General features: G+C 38.8%; 1 long non-coding RNA gene across 1 annotated transcript; it reads right to left on the bottom strand.

Annotated features, from left to right (window-relative positions):
* Window positions 1–14,802: 14,802 nt before the first annotated feature.
* On the bottom strand, window positions 14,803–15,461 carry LOC148123330 (uncharacterized). The gene is made up of 2 exons (XR_015737733.1): window positions 15,176–15,461; window positions 14,803–14,977 (listed from the first exon to the last, which is right to left on the bottom strand). It is a non-coding gene; the product is annotated as an uncharacterized LOC148123330 (long non-coding RNA).
* Window positions 15,462–17,307: the final 1,846 nt, after the last annotated feature.

The following is a 17,307-nucleotide window of genomic DNA, read 5'->3' as shown; positions in this document are numbered from 1 at the left end:
TAGGTGAATCTCTTTGATATTTAGACCAGCCTAGTCTACAAGAGCTACTCACAGGAATGGCTCCAAAGCTATAGAGAAACCCTGTCTCAAAAGACAATAGAGATAAATAGATCTCTTGATCTACAAGTGCTAGTTCCAGGACAGGCTCCAAAGGTGCAGTGAAACCCTGTCTCAAAAAACTAAAAATAAATTTTAAAAATTAGGAAAGAAAAAAGAAAGAAAAGAAATCTGCAAGAGCTCGTTCCAGGAAAGGTTCCAAAGCTACAGAGAAATCCTGTCTCAAGAAACAGGAAATTAATTAATTAATTAATTAAAAATTTAAGAAATGAAAAATTAAAGACACAGCTCGATGGTTCCTAACTCTGACTTTCATCCCAAAGACCTTTTCTAGATTAGCAGAGATATGTTTCCATAGCATGTTCCCCTGACTCCAATAGCAGACCCTGCTATTTTCCTGCTCTCCACAGACACTTCCCAGTCTTCTCCTTGACACTACAATATAGTATATCCCTGTCCCACAGGTGGAAGAATGCCCAGAATATTAACAGCTAAAGGGAGATTTAAAGATACAAAAGGAGATATTTGTTATTGTGAGACACTCACCCTGTGGGGACCAGTCATGAAAGCTAAGTCTGGGCAGGTCAGCCTAAGGAAGTTCTTTCCTTTCACCCATTATCACCTGGGACTCTGGACATCAATAAATTTAAATGGAGTCTGGAGTCTCCATAGATTACCCTGAGACAATGCCTGGCAGGCTGAGATTACCAAATCCCTACCCAAGAGTAGCCCATTCAAAGGAAATTCCTAGCATTCCAAGCATTGTAAATAGAAACACCTACCAGCACATCACCAGGACACTCCCAAGACAAATGTCAGTCAATCAGGGGTCCTGAACCTCAGAGACCCCCTCACTATAATGATCTGTCTCTTTAAGAGACAAGCCATGCCCACTCTTTCAAATGATGCAGAGTAAAGACAGGTCTTTAATTTCAAAGCCTTTAGAAAAATCCTTCATTGGTATACCCATTGGGTTTACCAGATATAGTTAATTCCAGATGTAGTCAATTTGAATTCCACGATTAGCCATCGCAACTGTCAAGACAGAAGAAATGAGAAAAATTGTTATGTGCAGGAGGTAGGGAAAGCATGGGAATTATTTCCAAGACAATGCTTTTCCAAAACAAAGGAAGCATGTGTATTTTACTGAGGGGATCTCTACACATTTATGTAGAGTTCTGTCTATTCCTAAGCAGGCTCAGTTAACAAATCCATTTCTGAACATAATGACAATGTAAAAGCGGGACATTCTCACTTCAAAGTCATGTAGAAACATACAAATTATAAAATAATGTAAAGAAATGCCTCTGGCATGTTCATCATGTAAGTTCTCCTTTTGAGACACTTTTTAAATTTACAACAACAAAGTTTTAACTGAAAATTAGGTAAATGACACAGTGAAAGAATGCTGCTTTAGAGCCTATGTGACCTGTCACTCTTGATGTTTGATCTAAAAGATAACTGTCCCAATGCCACAATTCTCACAGATACAAAAGACAGAAACATAAATACAAAAAACTTTAAAGAAAGGGGGCAAAGTGGCTATTTTTTTTTAGCAAGGGTAGGTGTAAGGAATACCTTATTCGTGTGTGTGTGTGTGTGTGTGTGTGTGTGTGTTTGTGTAGGTAAACTAATCTGTGGTATCTGTCTTTGTGTGTGTGTGTGTGTTTATGTAGGTGAACTCATATGTGGTGTCTTTGTGTGTGTGTGTGTGTGTGTGTATGTGTGTGTGTACATGAACTCAACTGTGGTGTTTGCATGTTGCTATGGAATAGCCCCTCTGTATGCTGTGAATATGTTTTTTTATATTTGTTAATAAAGAAGCTTCTTTGGCCTATGGCAGGGCAGAATGTAGATAGGTAGGAAAGAAGGGGTAGTCCGGAAGATGCCAGAAGCTGCTGGCACACTAAGATGTACTAGAGAACAGGTAATGCCACAAAGCCACGATACACAGATTATTTGAAATTGGTTAATTTATATGCAGACTTAGTCAGTAAGAAGCTTGAACCATAGCCAAAACAATTATACTTAATATTAAGTCTCTGAGTGATTATTTTATAAGAAGCTGCAGGGACTGGTGAACAGGAAAGAAAATTGATTTAGTAAGACCAGGTGGGACAGAGAAAAGTCTACAGCAAGTGTGTGTGTTTGTCTATGTGGGGGGGTGAGAGGGGGGAGAGAAAGACACAGAGATGTATGTAAGTAAACACACATATTTGATGCTGGGAATAGATTTAGGGCTTCAAGGTGGTAAGGACTCTACGCCCTAAGCGTCATTTTCAGCCCATCTATTTTTCCAACATGTCCCTTGTGAAAACCATTAAGATACCTTAGGTGGAATATAGCTCAGTGTTAAAGCATTTGCCTAGATTGTTAAAGGGTCTGGGCTCCATTGCTAATGCCGAAAGTGAAGGCTGAGGAGATGATGGGAAGGAACACACAATTGAAAAGAGTGGTGACAGAATCAACCATGTACACATCTCTGTTGGAGTTTTAAAGGCCAGGCTGTGGTGGCACATGCCTTTAATCCCAGTAGTCATATTAGTTTGCCATAGAGGCCAGGTGGTGGTGGTACATGCCTTTAATCCCAGGACTAGAGAGTAATTAAAGGTGGGAGGAGACAGGCCTCAAGCTCAGTCTGAGGATTCGTGAAGACAGGATCTCCCATTTTGGTCTAAAGTAGAGGTAAAAGCCGGTGGTTAACTGTTTTGCTTTTCTGATCTTGAGCTTTAATGCCAATATCTATCTCTGGGTTTTTATTAACGGTGCCATACAAGTGCTCTGTCAAATGAGAATCACCAGCCGCAGATGGCTGTATTTTGAATTTTGCTTGTATTTTCTGACAGTTTCATAGCTTCAGGTCTTACAAAGTCTGGGCTTCACTTTGAATTTGTTCTAGTGCAATGTAAGAGATATGGATCTAGTTTCCTTCTTGTCTGTGTGACTCTCCAGAGCACCATTTGTGGGAGAGGTTTCTCTCCTAATGTATGCTTGTTGTTATTTTTACGGTTTTGAGACAGGATCTCTATGGAGTACAACTCTTTCCTAGAACTTCCTGTGTAGACCAGGATTGTGGAATGAATAAGCCTGATAAGCCTGAGAGTCAGCTGGTCTAGACCAATAGTAAAGAGCATTTGTGGTAGCTATCTTCTGAAAGTCAGCCTGGGTCTGCCAGAGGGTCTTGACCACAGCAGCTAAGTCTGACAGGAGATGATGTGGGCCTATGGACAGGAGCCAAATCACTTCAACAAATTCTCTGTCCTGGGCAAAGTGTGGAATATACAAGGCTTACCCCTTCCTAAAATAAACCAAACTTGTTTCAACCTGTTTCTGGTGCTTGTGTCCTTGGTACTGAGCCCTCTTTTTTTTGGGACCCTGCAACACAGGCTAACCTTGGACTCACAGATAAGCCACCTGACTCTGCTCCTGATTGCTAAGATTAAAAGTGTGCACTACCATTCCCTACCTAATGTATGTTTTGATACCTTTGCTAGAAACAAGGCAGTGGTGGCTGTGTCAGCTCATTACTAGATCTTCTGTTGTATTTATTGGCTCTGCATTTCTGTCTTTGTGTGAGTGCAATGTTCTCTTTGTTTCTATGATTCCATTGCATAGTTTGGAGATCAAGTAATGTGATGCCTATGTGATTAGAATAGTTTTTGTTATTTAAGATCTCTCTGGCTTCTGTATGAACCTCAGGACCTGTTTTGCTGTTCTAGGAAGAATACTATTCAGATTTTGATGGACTGTATTGAATGGAACATGTAGATAGCTTCCTGCAATACAGCCATTTTTCCTAAATTAATTCGACTCATCCATGAGCATGGAGACTCTTCTTTTTTCTACTATCTAATTCAGTTTTTTTTCCTGATGTATTCATTGAAGGTTTTTCATGTCTTTGGTTAGACATAGTCTTAGTTTTTTTTTTTTTTCGATTTTTCATTTATTTTTTGACACTATTGTGAATGTAATTTCCGCTCCTGTATGTTACTGGGTTTTGCTTATTGATTTTTATCTTGGTTCTTTACTGAAAGTGCTTATCAGATCTAAGAGGTTCTTGGGAGTCACTTAGGAATAGGGTGAGTGTAGCTGTTCCTGTCTTACATTTATTTCCTTTTGTTTCTTTCCGTAGTCTTACTGTTGTAGCTCAGGCTTCAAGCACTATACCGAGTATGAGTGAAGAGACTGGGTACCCCTGTCTTCATAGAGATTTTCAGGGAAAGGCACTCAGTTTCCCTGTAGTATAATGTTGGTAATGTATCAGCTGCATTGAACCTTTTTCTTGTGGACACACATTCCTTAAACTCCTAGGTTCTTGAGTGCTTTTTATCAAGGGATGTTTAACTTTGTGAAGGCTTTCTGAACATATTAAGGTGATTATGTGATTTATTTCCTTATCTCAATTTATGTACTGCATTCTGTTTCTTGATTACACATGTGGAATCAATTATATGCCAGGCTATACAGATCTTCATGTTATCCTTTCTCAGAGGCCAGGTTAATCTCTCTGTCATTTCAGTTAGCATAATGCTGTCTCCATGAACACCACTCTCTTTCTTTCCATAGATCCACTCCTTATAGAGTCAAAATTCTCCATCACTTACCTCCACCTACCTTTAGCATACTTGAGCAGATTGTGTTCCCTGCTGTGCAACAGATACTGTTCTCATCAAGGTCAGCAGTGTTGAGACTGCCCATAGTACAGTAAACTCATCTCCTGTCATGTCACCTGTGGTCACAGAGCACATAAGGAGGTAACCACTGCTTCTCTCAGTCACAGCTGTTTCACTGCCACTTCTGCCTTCCTCTCTCCTCTCCTTTCCTCTCATCTCCTCTACTGTTCTCTCCTCTCCTCTCCCTTTTCCTTTGTCACCCATGTTTCCATTCCTTAAAGATCAGTGATCAGCAGTGTTCTGTCCCATGTCCTATCTCTTTCTTTATGTGCTCACAGAGCCCTCTCTTGTCTGATTACCTGGTATATGATGAACAGGTCCTCTTTCTTGAGGGGTTTGTAGACCTCATCTAGCTGTTGGGTTAATGTATTTGAATATATAGCATGTCTAGGAAACTGACTGTTTATGGGGCAGAGTCTTAACTGTGTTGCTCAAATACCCTTGAATTTATTTTATTTTGCTTTACTTTTAGACTTGTTTTAAGTGTATGAGTGTTTTACCTGTGTGTATATCTGTATACCACATGTATGTCTGCCTGCAGAGGTGAGAAAGGGCATTGGATACCCTGAAATGAAAAGTTATGGATGACTGTGAGCTGCCATTAGGTGCTAGGACCAGATCTCAAAACAGCTATCATTTCAAATTTAGTTCTTAAAAACAATCCTATTTTTCCCTCAGTCTACAGTATCCCACTAAACACATGCAAGTAACCTGACTACTGGCCTTGGTACCTTAACCTCTCGTTTACTTGTTCATTGAACTTTAAAAATTTTGATTTATTCTAACTTTGTGCCTTTCTACCTCTCTTTCTTTTTTGATAGGGTCTCACTATGAAGCCTTAGCTGGCCTAAAACTCACTATGTAGGCCTACGTACTCTCAAACTCATAGAGATTGGCTTACTTTTGCCTCTTGAATACTGGGATTAAAGGTGTCTGCCATTATGCCCAGACCTTACTATTGTCCAAATATGTGTGTGCATGTCAGAGGTCGACATTGTATAATTAGTTCTCTTCTTCTTCATGTTTGTGGGTTCCAGGAACAAACCCAGGTTGTCAGATTTATGTAGCAAATTGTCACCCACTAGCCCCCAATAATTCAGCTTTTGTTTTGTTTTGGTTTTGGAGGCAAGGTTTTTCTATGACTTTCCTGGAACTACTATGTAGACTAAGCTGACCTCGAACTCACAGATACCTGCTTGCCTCTGCTTCCAGAGTGCAGAGGTCAAAGATGGATGTCCCTATTCCTGGCTCCCAGTCATTAAGTTTTGACAAGACTATGTACTCCATATCTCTGGAGTTGTCCAGTCCTCTCTTTATATACTCAGACTAATAAACTGGGGTCTCGTTCTGTAGATTGCCATACCAGGCTTCCCTCTGTATTCAGTTTAAAGTCATCATCCCTAACTCATTGCCTACAATACAATGTAGGTCCTGGTGGTGGTGGTGCACTCCTTTAATCCGAGCACTCAAGGCAGGGGTAGACAGATCACTCTAAGTTCAAGGCCAGCCTGGTCTACAAAAGCTAGTTCCAGGACAGGCTCCAAAACTACAGAGAAACCCTGTCTGTAAAAACAAGAAAGAGAGAGAGAGAGAGAGAGAGAGAGAGAGAGAGAGAGAGAGAGAAACAGAGAGAAACAGAAGGTGGGGTAGAAAAGGATATGAGCCCTTTTTGTTGGATGAAGGATAAAGATTTTTGTCATAATATTAATGGTCATATAGACTACTAAGTAATTTAGTTAAAAGGTTTCTTCTAGCTTACTTTGTATGATTTCAGGATTGAGTTTCTATCAGGTAGCTAGGAATTAAGATTTTGTACTCTGGATGTACGTAACAAATTATGGTCCTTTAGCCTCTTAGATCTACCCCATATCACATTTAAAATGCTTAATTTTCTGCGGTGACCCATGACCATGCCTATCAGTGACCTTTGAAGTTCTCAAAGTGGGGCCCCACAATGACAATTCCACCTGGATTGTGGCAATATCACTAAGCTGACAAATACTACCCAATGATTGGCTTTGGGCAGTAAACTGCTCATCACAATTTCAAGGTGTTGAGCTGAGATATTCCAGTCTCAGAAACTTCTCTAACCAGGACTTTGGATAAGCTCTGCACTTTCCATTATACAGAGACAGAACAACAAATGATACAATTATTTCTCTCAGAACTTGACAATATCCCAATATTTCAGGGTTCCTAAAGATACCGCCACTCCCAAACAAAAGGAAATAATTTTAAGATATGATGCCCACATTCCCAAGAGGTTGGATGGGCAGTTTTTTGTCACTAAGTGGGTTATGGATATTTGAGATTGTTTAGTGGGAGCTAGTTACAAGTTGTGCCAAATAGTTGTAGGAGGCCACTTGTTTGTTACATGCTGCTCAGCCCCAAAATAACCACACAGAAACTGTATTAATTAAATCGATACTTGGCCTTTTATCTCGACTTCTTATTGGCTAGGTCTTACATCTTAATTTAACCCATTTTTATTAGTTTATATTTTTACCATGAAGCTAGTGGCCAACCAGCAAGGTCCCAGGTGACAGCTCTCATCTTTCCCTCAGGTGGCTACAAACATCTCACGACTCCACCTTATTTCTCCCAGCATCCACTTTAGATTTCCCACCTACCTCTATTCTGCTCTATGCATCAGTTTTTTAATTAACCAAAGATAATCACTACATACAGTGGGAAATCCTACATCATTATTCTGATGTGGAATATTACTTTAACTTTGCAAAGAAGTGTTACATTTGTTTATGTTGTGAAATATTACTTTACCTATGCAAAGATGTTTTATCCTTGTTTATGCTGCATTTGTTTAATTATGAAAAGATGTTTAAGGCACCTGATTTGTCTAATAAAAGGCTAAATAGCCAATAGCTAGACAGGAGAGGGAGAAGTGGACCTCCTGGGTAGAGAGAATACCTAGGAGAGAAGGGGGAGAAAGAAAGGAAAATATCTGGGCATAGTCAGCCAAGCAGGGCCAGCAACCAATGGAAGACCATACACAGGTCTACCTTCAATTCCAAAGGATCTGATGCCTTCTTCTGACTTCCATGTGTCACAAGCATCCAGAAAGTCCACACTGTTCCCAAGTTCACATAAAAAGTACAAGCACAGACCATGTTTGACAACAAACCACGTAGGATACAGATTTTTATTCTCTTCTCCCTCTGTTTCCCCAGGTCCAGTCCCCCAGTCCCATCCAAGTTCTACAGAATACCACCTGTGGCTACCTTTCCTGTACTCCCTGCTCCTATCTCCTGTGGATCCCACATATCTTCCCTTTCTAACCTCTCTGCCCTAACTTGTTGTTTATCCCGGATCCAAACACCAGCAGACACTCTTTACTAATCCAAAAACTGCTCCTGCCAGGGCAACAAGTGGGCAGATATTGTGTCCACACCTCTCCTTCTGTTCTCCAGATACAACCCCCAAACTCTTATTCCAGCTCTGTAGCAGGGAACCTGCTGCTGTCTCTCTTTCCTCTCTGACCCCATCTCCAGTGGATCACAATGATCTTCTCCTCCAACACTTACCATCATCCCACCCCCCAACACCAGCAGACATTCCCTGCAAAAGTACTATCTGAACAGGCAAGGGAAGCAGATAAGCTAACTGAAGACCTTCAGACTCCTTCCTATCCTCCAAACCCAGTTTCCCAGTGTCTTCCCTATCTATGCAGCAGATAATGTGTCTTCCTTTTCTGTCTGCTGACACCTGTAGGTCCTATAGACCTTCCCCCCCTAAACTGCCTCTCTCCATTTGTTGCTTTATAGGAGCCTACAACTAGTAAGCATCCCTTAATAAGCCACAGGTCATGTTTGCCAAGAAAGCAAGAAGGCTGTCTGTAAATTTTCCCTTTCCTTTGTTCCTTATATCTAACCCTCAAGTCCCATACCCACTGCTAAAGCAGATCTTCTGGGCTGATTTCTTTTCACTGCCTCCCCCCATTCACAGGAGGTGAAATAAGCAATTGTTGACTCTGCTCTTCTTCCTCCTGTGGATGCCTTCAGACCCTAGTCTCCCTCTATTACGAAGAGTAAGCTACAAATATGCAGAAAACGATTTTACCTAATATCTAGTGACTATTGCTATCAGTTCCAATGAAAATTTCCTAACAGGCAACATACAGGCATTATACATTCCAGAAATCCATAAAGAAAACAAAAACAAGGGTAAGAAACACCCAGCGAACAATGTCAAACCCATAAATCAGCATCTATAAGGCTAATCATCTTAATCGCTGATTCTTTGATGCCAGTGTAAATACACAGTAACACTCAAGGCAATATGATTCCACAAAAGTCCATCTATCCTCTAAAGCAGCAGGCCCTGAATATTCCAATACACTTCAAGCACAAGACAAAGACAGAAAACCACCCATATGAAGATAGAGGTCGTTAAAGAGGAAACTAATATATTCCTTAAAGAAATCCAGTAAAATGTGAAGAGATAGTGGAAAGGAAATGTAGAAAACTGTTAAGGACTTGAAAAGGGAAATGGGATCAATAAAGAAGCCCCAATTTAAGGATATACTAGAAATAAAAATTTAGAAATTCAGGTAAGAAATACAGATTCAAGCTCCACCAACAGAAAACAAGAGATAAAAGAGAGAATCTCACTCTCAAGTGTTGAAGACACAAAAGAAGAAATGGATATTTAAGTTAAAGAAAATATTAAATCTCAACGTTTCCTGAAAAAAAATTCAGGAAATAAGATTCCATGAAAAGATAAAACCTATGAATAATAGGAATAGAAGAAGGATAAGAATCTCAGCTCAAAGGCTGAGAAATTATTTTTAACAAAATTACCAAATAAAAGGTCCATAACTTAAATGAGATGCTTATAAAGGAACAAGAAACATGGAACACCAAATAAATTGTGCCAGAAAAGAAAGTATCCTAGACACTAATAATAATACAGAACAACCACAATAAATAAAGAATATTAAAAGATGTTAAAAAAAAGACGGAGTAACATATGAAGCAGACATACCAGAATTATATCTGACTTCTCAAAAAAGACTCTAAAATTCAAAAGGCCCTGAACAGATGTGCTTAACACTCTGAGAGACCAGATGCCAGTCCAGACTACTATACATACATAGAAAAACTTTCAAACCTTTCAATTGCCTAACCCTACCTCTAATCCTCCTAACCCTAACCCCTAACCCTAACTGACAGTTGAGAAGTTTGGCTATTAATGAAGCTGTAGAGGGAAGGTATGCTGATACCTAGGGCTCTGAAGAAAAAGGTTCCCTGACTGTTAGAAGTCAGGCCATACCACAGCTGTGAAGGGAAAGTGTACTGGATCCCTACAGCTATGAGGAGAAAAGTTGTCCTTGTGGAGGTCCAAAACCAGGAGTCTATTTCCACTTCATCTGAAGGTCAGAGTTTGAGGTTTCTCCAAGTTGTTAACAGGTGTGGTTACACACCCTCACCTAAGGTGTTGTTGCTTTGTGTTTTGGACTTTAAAAGGGCCCATACAGGTGAATGTACTCGCCCTTGGGAAAGTGAGAGAATTCAAACATACTTCTTCTTTTGAATTAAGAGGTTTCACCTAGGGAATGACTGCCTTTAGGATACTTGGTCTAGGGTGAATTCCCTGCCTGAACAACAGAATGTTTTTCTCAACAATCACAGACTTGATGGCTCAAAGAATTGAAGCAAGTAACTGTTTTAGTTGTCCTATGCATCACGTTAAAGCATCTTTTGTCTTCTTCCTCCTGTTGTATCAGGGTATAAAAGTATATGGAAAATTAACTGCAGGCAGACTTTCAATATTTACTGGAACTCACTCCCGGTACTATCCTATGCTTCTGTTTTATTATTTTCATATGTGTCTTCATTCTCTTTACTTATTTTTCTATTCCCCATGCCCCTACCCTAGTAAGTGGTATACTTGTTAAAGATGGTCCCTGATATATACTGACTATTGAAAAGCCCAGCCACACCTGAGGCTGTGGTCCAGTGGGAGAGGTTCATCCTGCAGGATGCAGCAATTCTGCTCCTCTCCATGAAAGCCATCACAGATGGGCCCTGTTTCATTCTGCTAAGAGAGCTTCAAAGCTGACGTGTTCATTGCTGTTCTGCTCCACTTCCCTAAGGGACTTTCCTAGCAGAGGTTTCCAATACTTCTGTGTTCCACCACACGAGGGAGTTTCCTAATAGAGATGTCAATTGTTTTCTCAGCTTCAGCCCAAATTATTACTTCCCTGCTTCAGTGGAGGTAATAGGAAACTGCTGCTGAAATGTTGCAGTCTCTGGTGAAGAGTTGCTACTTATGCTCTGCTCCTTTAAGAGAGTTTACCAGCAAAAGTGATCAACGCTTCTCTGTTCCAATCCACTACAAAGTTTCTTATCACTCCAGTGAAAGATCTTTACCTTAAACTCATTTAAGAAATTTATTTGGAAGGGAAGAATCCAGGAGAGGGGCTGCCTCTGCTAGGATAGAAATGCACAGATGCCACCTGAGAAGGTACAGAACTTATATAGGATTTCTTAGGGGCAGAGTTTTCTCAGTGAGAAGATTCTCAGGGTGGGAATTGGTTAGATATTAATCTCTGAAATAGAACAAACCAGAGAATGGATGGATTTCCTGCTCTGGGGTTGGTAGATCTCGAGCTTAGGGATTAGCAGGTGTTGTGCTCAGTTGGTCTAGCATAGCATGTGTTTCTTGGCTCTTGTTTCAGAGTCAAAGTGTGTTCTTTCACTAGCCCCTTATAACCTTTTGAGTCTGGTTTCAGGGCCAGGTGTTTCTTTCATTGTCTCTGGATTCAGGAACAAAGTGTGTTCCTCTGTCTTGGTTTTGGAGTCAGGATATATTTCTGTGGCCCCAGTTTCAGAGTCAAAATTATGTATTTCACTGGCGCTAGTTTCAGAGACAGGATATGTTTATTTGGCTGGCCCATTTACCCTATACAGAGGGCTTTGTAAACTCACAAATTCATTTTAACCATGAGTTTGTAACTACAACCACATAAAATGAACATAGTTCTTGAAAAGATTGTTAACACTGCCAAATTTAAAGGCAGAGGATTCTTGTTCATTCCTGGCTGCCCAGACCTGAAATGATCAATCAGAAACTATATTAATTAAAACACTGCTTGGCCTTTTAGTTCAGAATTCTTTTTTGGGGGTTGGATTTGAGAAAGGGTTTCTCTTTGGTTTTGGCGCCAGTCCTGGAACTAGCTCTTCTAGACCAGGCTGGCCTTGAAATCACAGACATCCACCTTCCTGTGCCACCCAAGTGCAGGGATTAAAGCTGTACGCCATTAGGGCCCAGCTAGCTCAGAAATCTTAATAACTATGTCTGACATCAGAAATTAACCTGTTCCTATAATTTTGTATTTTACCACAAGACCTGTGATTTTCTAGTAAGGTTCCAGGGCATTTTTTTTCCTTCAGCACAACATGGAATCTGACTCCACTTTCTTCTCTCCTCTGTCTCTGCTTTGAATACCTGCCTTGCTCAATTCTGCAAGGTTATAGACACAAAGCATCTGGTTTATTAAACAATGGTAACAAAATACATTCACAGCAAACAGAGGGGAATCCCAAATCACTGTGTAGCTGATTATAAGTGTTTTGGTTAAAGATCTTACCAAATACTTTCTAATAAGAAGTCCTCAGTATCTTTTTCAGGAAGTCAATGTCTAATGTAATATGCAAAGATTTTAACAGATTGTTGCAAACAAGAAGATTTACTCCTATATAAAGTACAAAACTTCATCACACTGAATACATTTAGAGGGTTTCTCTGCAATACGGTTTATCTCATAATTTTGATTATTCATACATTCAAAAGCTTTACCACACTTATGATTACATTCATAGAGTTTATCACCAGTGTGTGATCTTTCATTCATTTGAAGAGTCTATGAAGTGAAAAGGCCTTACCACACTGATTACATTCATAGGGTTTCTCTCTGGGAATGGCTTATTTCATGAATATGTAGATGACTGTGACAAACAAAGGCTTTACCACACTCATTACATTCATAGGGTTTCTCTCCAGCATGTGTTAGTTCATGTCTTTGAAGATGACTCTGATAAACAAAGCATTAACCACACTAATAACAGTCATAATGTTTCTCTCTAGTGTTTGTTTTTTATGTTTCCAGAGATGACTGTGACATACAAAGGTTTTACCACATTGATTACATTCATAGGGATACTTTCCAGTATGGGTTCTTTTATGCCTTTCGAGACTCCTATGACATAAAAAGGCTTAGTTTTTCTCCAGTGTGGGTACTTTCAAGAATTTGTAGATGACTGTATTGTGCAAAGGCTCTACCACACTGATTACACTCATTGAGATTCTCTCCAGTATGGGTTCTTCCATGAATTTTTAGATAACTGTGTTGTGCAAAGGCTTTACCACACTGATTACATTAATAGGGTTTCTCTCGAGGATGGGCTCTTTTATGTTTTTGGAAATTACTGGAAGAAGCAAAGGCTTTACCACACTGATTACATTCATAGGGTTTTTCTCCAGTATGTGTTCTTTTATGTATTTGAAGATAACTCTGATATCTAAAGGTTTTACCACACTGACTACATTCAAAAAGTTTCTCTCCAGTATGGCTTCTTTTATGTCTTTGGAGACCACTATGAAATACAAAGGTTTTACCACAGTTATTACATTCATAAGACTTCTCTCCAGTACGTGTTCTTTTATGCCTTTGACAGTCATGACATGGAAAGCTTTTACAACATTGATTACGTTCATAGGGCTTCTCTCCAGTATGTGTCCGTTTATGTCTTTGGAGATTACTGTGTTGTGCAAAGGCTTTACCACACCGACTACATTCATAGGGCTTCTCTCCAGTATGTGTTCTTTTTTGTCTTTGGAGATGACTGTGTTGTGCAAAGGCTTTACCACACCGACTACATTCATAGGGCTTCTCTCCAGTATGGACTCTTTTATGCTTTTGGAGACTACTGTGACAAACAAAGGCTTTATAACAGTAATTACATTCATAAGGCTTCTCTCCAGTACGTGTTCTTTTATGTCTTTGACAGTCATGACATGGAAAGCTTTTACAACATTGATTACATTCATAGGATTTCTCTCCAGTGTATGCTCTTTTATGCATTTGAAGATGATTGTGATGTGAAAAGGCTTTACCACACTCATTTTCTTCTTCAGAGGGTTTCAATGTAGTGTGTGTTTTTTCATGCCCCTGAAGATGACTGTCACATGCAAAGGCTTTAACACATTGAGTATATGCAGAAGTTTTCTCTCTAGTGTGACTTGTTTCATGCCTAGGATGATAATGGTACATGTGAAAGCATTACTACGTTCAATACATTGTTGAATTTTTTATCTGTATAAATTAACTTTACAATTTAGTCCTATTTTAAAGAGGAATTATCTGTTAGGGTTTTATCACCATGTTTACAACCTTTTTTTACTCTTCATTAAGGCTTGCTTTTGTAATTTGAAGATAACTGATACCAGCCTTTATTACATGGTTCACATTACAGAATCTTTTTTCTTTAAGAGAATTATCATGTATTTGAAGAGAACTGAAAAGACTCAGAGCTTTCCCACTCTTTGCAATCATAAAGTTTCCTATATTGTGAGTGATACTATATATGCTAAGTGAACTAGGACAACCCGAAGTATTTACACAGTCCTAGACCTCATGGTGCTTTTCTGAAATGTGAGCTTATTGATATATTAACAATGAGAGTAGAAAACCAATTACTTGTATACTTGTACATCAACTTCAACAAGTATACTCAGCATGGGGACTGCTACATATCTTCTATCTGTCCCCTTATTAAACTTAACAGTATATGGGTTAAACCACCCTTTCTATAGACTTTTAGTGTAATAGAGAGTTTTAGAGATATACTTATCACCTTTTCAACATGTAAATCTTTTATACTATGAATAATATGAAATAAATGAATTGGGAAGTTTACACTATAGCTTTCATTGTATTATGATTCAAATGGTAATATAGGTTAAGACATTGCTTCCTTGACTTCTTTCTTAAAAGAACGACTTGCAAGTGCAGTTCACCTATCTGAAATTAAGGTATATGATTTTATGAGAATTTAATAAACATTGATGCACTTTATTATTGACACTATTGCTTTTCTTTCAAACATATAGGATACATTACAAATTCTTCAGAGGTACATTTTATCAGGTTATACATGAAAATCACCTTTCATGTCTTCTAGAACTTTGACAATCTTCTTCAATATTATGGTCTTCCCAACTGTATCCTAAAAATATAGTGCCAGAAAAAATGTATGTTATATATTAAAAATTGTAAAAAATTTAGTTACCATTCGAAGCAAACCTTACAGCCATGCCTGATTTATTTACCCCATTCTTCTTTCTCAATCATATCACAAAAGACTATCATTAACCAATGAACATTTGTCCCTGTATTTGAAACATGAAAGGTAATTCAGTCTTACCTATACTAGTGAGGTTCCTGTAGGTCTCTTCCATCACATCTGTGTAGAGATTCTTCTGGGAAGGATCCAGCAAAGCCCATTCTTCCAAAGTGAAATTGACATGCATGTCATCATAGGTCACTGCATTCTAAAATATCCCATACAAGTGAACAACAGAAAGCATGAGTTTGACAATACTGTAAATATATACTTGTTTGACATAAAATCATATAATTCTGGTGCCCTCTTTACTTATTGCATGACATAGGCATCACTTTTTAGTCACCAAGTCACTTTAGAAGCAAACTGAATAGAGGTTCACCTCTGTCATTTCTGAACCCTTTCAATGGGATATCACCTCGCAAGAGAGATGCCTACTAACCAACAATGAAAGATATGTAAAACAGTATAGAGTACAGATAATAGAAATTGTATGAATGATTAATTCCTAACTACAAAAATTAAAAATAAGATGCAAAAAGCTGGATACATTGAATCACGCCTCTAATCTTTGAACTCAGAAGGCAGAGGCAAATAGATCTCTATCTGCCTCTGAGTTGACTACAAGCCTAGTCCATGCAATAACTTCTAGGAAATCCTGAAATACCTATTAAAAACCTGTATCACATGAAAAAATTAATCAAAAAACATAACAGATAGAAATAACTAATAGATTTTGGATGAAACTTCAACAAAGAGTTATGCCTGAAGTGCCCCAATTGAAACTGCAACATAAATAAGATTTTACTAAAAGGTACTGTGTGTTTAAAAAGTTATAAATGGACAAATGAAATCAATAGTAATTAATACGCTAATAACAAATAATAAACAAAGAGAAGAAAGTTGGTTCAACAATACAGAGTCCTTCTGATCTTGCATATAGCTGGGCTAATGGGGATCATAAATATCCAATATTCCGAGTTCAGAGATTCTAGTACCATCTTTTTATCAATATAATAACCAGGTACTCACATGGTGCATATCCATGCATGCAGGTAAAATACTCCTTTTAAAATAAAAATTCAAAACAAAGAAAAACAGGCAGGAAGAAGGTTATGCACCTGCAATCCAATAACTAAGAAGGCACAGGAAGTGTTAATGTCATGAATACATGCCATCCTGGGAAACATAATCATACACTCTGTAAAATTTTAAAATTGAAGATATGGGTGAAGCTCAGTACAACAGCATATGTTTGATAGGAGCAAAAACATCATACAGCAATATAAAAACAAAAAAGCCAGGAACGCTGGCCTACCGTTAATCCCAGCACTTGAAAGTCAGAGTCAGAGGATCTCTGAGTTTGAAGACAGCCTGGTATGTAGACCTACTTTCAGGACAGATAGGGCTACTCAGAAAAACCTAGTCTTCAAAGATAAACAAACAAAATTGAAAACAGTATGCTACCAAACCACGTTAACGCCAAATAGCAGTTAATTCTACTGAATCTTATCTGATTTAGTGATAGAGTTCATGATGGTGGGGAAGTTATGACAGCAAAAGAAGAAAGCTGACTGATTAGATTCAACCACAAAACAGTAGGCACAAAGAACAGGAAATGGGTTGAGGCTATAGAAACTCATATTGTGGGATTCCATTCTGTATGCTGTGATTATCATGGGTTAATAAAGGAACTACTTTGGGCCTATAGCAGAGCTATAGGATTGGCAAGATCTTAGAGAGCTTGGAAAGGAATTCTAGACAGAAAAATGAAGTTTAGTTGCATTTCTTTCCCCAGATGGGCTTTGCTGAATGATGACATGCTGTGGCTCCTTTAAGAGAGGTTTTCCTGATTTAAAGTTAGACATCATAATCAAAATCAAAAATCAAAAAGCTGCGCCATTTTGAAATGCCGGAATTCTGGACCATGCTGCCAGCATAAACTCTGATTCTTTCTGGAGGACCAGGTATGGGGTCTGTGAGCAGATTGCTAATGGCAACTTAGACTTTCTATATGCCTGAAAATGGGGCAATGTATATGGCTCTCAGAGGAAGCAAACATGCCCCTGCTATGTTGGAGTGGGTGGAGCAAGCTGGAAGGCCATATTTGCTCTACCAATGGCACAGCCTATGTTCATAAGAAGTCCTTAGCATATTAGGAAGCACTCACGAACACTAAAGAATTACAGATACACAATAGGACAGATTCACAC

This window comes from Myodes glareolus, chromosome 1, assembly GCF_982192425.1.
Source record: "Myodes glareolus chromosome 1, mMyoGla1.1, whole genome shotgun sequence".
NCBI lineage: Eukaryota > Metazoa > Chordata > Mammalia > Rodentia > Cricetidae > Myodes > Myodes glareolus.
The sequence above is the reverse complement of the archived record's forward strand: the minus strand, read 5'-3'. Positions and strand labels throughout refer to the sequence as shown.